This window comes from Thermobia domestica, chromosome 7 (assembly GCF_964235325.1).
Source record: "Thermobia domestica chromosome 7, izTheDome1.hap1.1, whole genome shotgun sequence".
In the NCBI taxonomy this organism is placed as follows: Eukaryota; Metazoa; Arthropoda; class Insecta; order Zygentoma; family Lepismatidae; genus Thermobia; species Thermobia domestica.
The window spans coordinates 279,779,012-279,785,177 of NC_137460.1; positions in this window are offsets into that span (position 1 = coordinate 279,779,012).

Below are 6,166 nucleotides of genomic sequence, written 5' to 3' on the forward strand. Positions count from 1 at the left end.
GGTTGCCACTCACCATAACACCATACTATATTTTTCCATTTTTCGGCATAATGTTTTAAAAACTCTTTTACAAAATATGATTTACCACACCCAGTGGGACCAGCTATAATACAAGTAAATGGGTGTTGAAACTCCATATTCTGTTACACCACAAAATAATTATGGATATAATAACATATTATTATTACGATTCAGACGGTAGATTGGTAGCAGTAGTAGTAGTAGTAAATTCAGGCATGTTTACAACTTTACATAATTGAGAACTAGTAATTATGCTCCGCTGAATGCACGGCAAATGAAGCTGGAGTTTTCGCCATGTACAAACACTGAAATTTACCTGACCATTACTATCGTCATCTGACGATTGAATAAAACACTGACGAATACCGTTAAGAGTATCTGACAATGATATTTTATAATTTTCACTAATGAAAAATTGTGTAGGCAATGAAGAATTTGTATCAGCATTAAAGTAGTTTTCAATATATGAATAATATGATAGAAAAGTATACCACTCATCAGGTGAAAGACGAATACGATCATAGTAATTATGTAAAATGATAATAACAGAAAATTCTCCCCCACCATCGTATGCTAGACCGACACATACCTCGATTTCATCGAAATAAAAATAATAACGATTTAAAATTTGATTATCCATTTTTTTACTCTCTACTTAATTAAAAACTATCGTTTCTACTAATACTGTATTTACACTATTCGATTTCTTTTATACCCGTAGGGAAGTGTATCAAAATTTTCTATTCGTTTCCTTTTACTAGCAGTAACCTGATAGATTTTATGCGCCTCCGGCTTAGTAATCAATTTATAATCTTTAGTACGTACAATTTGTCGACCGAGAGGAACGCTAATAGAAGGCGAATTATTTAAAATCATATCTTTCATCTGTCCAAAGTTAACATATTTTAATGTTTTATTATTCAGTGTGATTCCCTTGATTTTACATATTGTCTTTGTTTTACCATTAAGAGTGTTAACAACGGAATAGCCGTAACATTTGGGACCACCAGCACAAAATTCTTCGATATATGCATCCGGACCATATTCTGCCAACTCATTCTTCCATTCCCCTAAATGCACTCCTATTTTTAACTGTGGCTCGCCAGGCAATTGAGTGTAAATAATACTATCGGTATCATAATATAACACACGCTCGCCAAGTAAATCCAAATAACGAAATAACTCGAGGCGAGCGTGTGTCGTGGTGTATGCGGCGATTATCACGTTAATGTTTTTAGCAGGAGCAATAACGCTCTCATTAACACTCCAGTTGAGCACACGGAATTTGTCGCCGATTGGAATACACGAATTAACCTCAATATTCGGATTTGTTAATTTATCGAAATACTCCTCGGGAGTTTTAATGATAGCGATTTGCTCCATGTTTTCTCTTTGTGCGAACTTACCCCACAGGCTGTTTACTCCTAGCTTTGAAATTCGTTTCTTAGGTTTGTTGCGCATAATCTTTTCCCGGTCTAATCGGATACCCTCTTTCTCATAATACTCCTGTATGAACTGGTCTTTTTGTTGTTCGGTGACGCATCCTGCAGGCCAACCGTTACACTCAGTCTTGATCTTCATAAACAGGTTAATGTATTCCGTGAAAAGACCGCCCTCTTTCTTTTCAGCGTCATACATTACAACCTCATAGCTCCATACTTCGTGTTTTTCTAGCACTCTATATCCTTTCTCGACAGCTACCCGCACTTCGTCTACAACCCACACTCCAGTCAAAGCTCTTTCCCCCTCCGAATGCCGGCATTCTTCTTCCTCATTCAGAGTGTCCGCGCACGTTCGGCATAAGGGGAATAATAATTTTCCACCACTCCGATAGGGCAGCACCGGGTGGTAGAGATTGGTCGGGGGTAAAACCGAACACTTTATTATTCCCTCAAACGCTGAAATATCGGGACACTCGTCATCGCCCACATAAACTTTCGGATGACCCACAGGATATTTTTTCACCTTACAACAGTAAGGATAGAGGGAGATTATATCCGTATACATGATACGTTCTCCCTCTTTCGTCTTTCTGTAGAGTTTCACGTTGTCGACTCTTCCGCCATACAGGGCATCCCGCGGGTGAATTGGGGTTTTTTTAGTCATGATGTGGTTTTTTACAAATATACTCACCGGTGGGTGTCCTTTTAAAAACTCACGCCACCGGCATTCCCATATTTCATGAACTATATACCCCAGCTCTTTTAATCGGATAATTTTATTTACACTACTTTCATAACGCATATTAAAAGTAGTGTACGCGTCATTATATATGGGGTTGTCACGGCCTGTGGGGTAACACTCCCGGCACCCGTGAAATAGACACCCTTGGTACTCCCAAACGTGTTCTTCTCCGTTATAGTGTGCATATCCATCCACTTTATATCCTCCTCTCACCACAACCTCTCGCCCGTTACCAGAATGTTGGATTCGTGTTTTCAATCTGTCGGCCTCGTACACGAGCCACTGAACGGCGCCGACAGATTGATTATCACGCCACCGGTAGCCACTATGTGGGATAATACCAATGGTGTCTTGGCATAGGAACTTTTTTCGATACATTAAGTTGCACGCGCTGGCAATGCTTATAGTCTCCACGAACGGGTTGACGCCCGATATAGCCTCAAACTCGTTCATGAATTTTACGCAAGCATTGCGCAGCACGTCCACATCGTTCGTACAGTATTTTATAAGTTGTTCTTTTAAAACGAAACCCGTCTCTCCAAGTGTTTCCTTTTCCTCATTGTACCAACGCAAAAACTTCTCTTTCTGTTTCTTTTTCAAACCCTCCACATCGTAATACTCGATAGCCGGTAAAGCACCCCTATACTCCTGATTAGCTTTTGCATTGAACAGATGAGGGAAATGACCCTTCGAGACGGGCAGATCGATCGCGTCGCCTAATTTGGCCAAAGGCATCGGCAAGAAATTTAGACTATCGATAAATTTTAAGTATAAATACTCCATCGATAAAATTTTGCACCCCCGCATAATTATTCGCGGTGTCCATTCTTTATGAAGCATCATTGCACGTAAAATAAAATGGGCGTCGTAGCCCTTTGCGTTATGGGCCACGACGACTATTTTATTTATTTCAGAACGTCTTTGTGCTAAATAGTCTAAAAATTCGCCGATGCATTTGTCCCCGTAAAATACATGTGTTCTATCGCCGCATACACCACACCGTTCAGTCTCACTGTTTTTACAACGGTAGCACACCTGTTGGCTGACTAACAGGTTGGGCTCATGCTCAAAAATACCACCGGCTACTTTTTTATCTTGGCGGCACTCAATGTCGTAAAACACTAATAGCCATTTCTGTGGGGTACGCGTTCGGCATGGTTGTATATAACATAAATGCCCTGACGGCATCATATTATTACACCCTGTGCAGAATACCTCCCCACAGACATGTGGATTCCGCCCTTTTTTCACGGCGTAGGCTTTACGGCATTGAGGGCACACTTTCAGAATAGCGCATAATGAAGCCTTATAGTTTTTGAGACACTGAGGCCCATAAAAATATCTATTGCATTCCCGGCAGTATACTACACGTTCCGTAATTGTGCATGGTGGTCTGTTCTGGCATTTATTGCATAAAGCCTTACACTTCCCTACGTGTCTGTCTTTGGTTTGAAATTTTTTGTGACATTCTTCGCAGTAGTAAACACATGAAAAGGCAGCTGTTAGGCTAGTGATCACGTTATAATGGTTGTTAATATATAACAGATTAATCTGTTTGCCATGACCGTGACCCTCAAAAAATATTTTTTCTCCCGATAACCCATCATACACGGTGATTTTATAGTCCGCTAAATATGCCTGAAATTTTTTTTAATTCCGGTATCCCCCCGCCATTCTCTAGGCTAACACCAGCCTTTTCACTTAGTTCGGATACCTTTTGAAACATGTGTTTTGCGTATTGATTTCGATATCTATCTCTTTCTTTTGTATCATTTTTATGTTCAATAAGCCCTATAGCCACCACCAGAGCTTGACCCAAACAATAGTATTCAGGGTTTTCAATGACTATAATACCTCTGTTATGTTTTATGTACTCGTTTATGTCAGAAAAATTCTGTTTCACTCGTCCCATACCAATAGGTAATTCGACGTGGTGAAAATAGAGAATAAAGCGATCTTGATATAAGAATGAAGTATTGGATTGAATTAGTTTTTCTAACGCACCCCACACATTTTCAGCAGTCATATTATTAGCAGTTCGAAACGACAAATAGAATGGTTTATCTGGGTGATTTTGGTTTATAAAAGTCAACCCTACACGATGATGAGGGAGCACACCTCTCATTACATACCGTACCAAATCATTAATACCGTTTTCTACCCATTCAAGGGGGTTTTCTCCCTCTGGGGGAGGAGTTAATTCAATTGTCAGTAAATTCCCATTATCTTTAAACTGTCTATAATATTGCTGAGATTCGGATATTATATTAAATCGCTCCATTTTTTTTGCTGTTTATCTAACTTTTAGAATATTGTTGTCTTCCAACTATAGAACACCAATTAGTGTTTTTTCTAATAACCTATTATTCTTAACGTTGAACAATTATTCACTGTAAAGCAATATATTTTTGCAAAATTCTTCTCGGAAAAATCAGGTATTTGCAAGAAAAAAGTAATTGGGACTGTTCCAACTATAGAACTCCAATTAGTGTTTTTTCTAATAGCCTATTATTCTTAACGTTCAACAATTATTCGCTGTAAAGCAATATATTTTTTTTTGCAAAATTCTTCTCGCAAAAATCAGGTATTTGCAAGAAAAAGTAATTGGGACTGTTCCAACTATAGAACACCAATTAATGTTTTTCCCAATAACGTATTCTTTCTAAACCTGTAAATAGAAAAAAACGGAATTTTACTTTGCAGATCCACCACCGAAAATTTTGACAAAGTTAAAAAATGCTTATTCTTAAAAAATCTATATTCGGCTTATTTTTTGCCGCTGTGACGCGCGGTTTTCACGATCGTATTCAGCACAACGTATTCTTGAAAAATAATCTATCTTGGGTGATGTTATGAGGAACACTTAAATCCGCACCGAAAATTTTGACAAAGTTAAAAAATGCTTATTTTAAAAAAAAAATCTATATTCGGCTTATTTTTGGACGCTGTGACGCGTGGTTTTCACGATCGTATTCAACACAACGAATTCTTGAAAAAATAATCTATCTCGGGTGAGGTTATGAGGAACACTTAAAATCCACCACCGAAAATTTTGACAAAGTTAAAAAATGCTTATTTTAAAAAATCTATATTCGGCTTATTTTTGGACGCTGTGACACCGGGTTTTCACGATCGTATTCAACACAACGAATTCTTCAAAAAATAATCTATCTTGGGTGAGTTTTATGAGGAACACTTAAAATCCGCACCGAAAATTTTGACAAAGTTAAAAAATGCTTATTTTAAAAAAATCTATATTCGGCTTATTTTTTGCCGCTGTGACGCGTGGTTTTCACGATCGTATTCAACACAACGAATTCTTCAAAAAATAATCTATCTTGGGTGAGGTTAGGAGGAACACCTAAAATCCATCACCGAAAATTTTGACAAAGTTAAAAAATGCTTATTTTAAAAAAATCTATATTCGGCTTATTTTCGGTCGCTGTGACACAGGGTTTTCACGATCGTATTCAACACAATGCATATTTCAAAAAATAATCTGTCCGGGGTGAGGTTATGAGGAACACTTAAAAATTTGCACCGAAAATTTTGACAAAGTTCAAAAAATACTTACCTTTAATTCACACAAAATTCACTTCACTGTTCTCACACACTGCACACGATGTTATCTTCTTGCACGCCGACGAATAACTGACTGAGAACTGCTTCGAACCTCATCCCTTATATAGTGTTCTGCTTTCCTCTGATTGGTTAAAATAAAACTTTTTTTCATTGGAGCAAAATCTACAAGTTAAGTATCTCATTGGCTAAAATAAAACTATTTACTATTGGCTCCAAACAAAAACGACTAAGAAATGTGCTAAATATTTTCTAAGTCCATTTTGGATGTCCAAAAATCATAAAATGGCCCATATCTCGAAAACGGTCAAAAATATCGAAAAAATAATCGAAAAAATCCCCCCGTACCTCACCCCTTGGCGTTTTTAGACATGAAGAACCC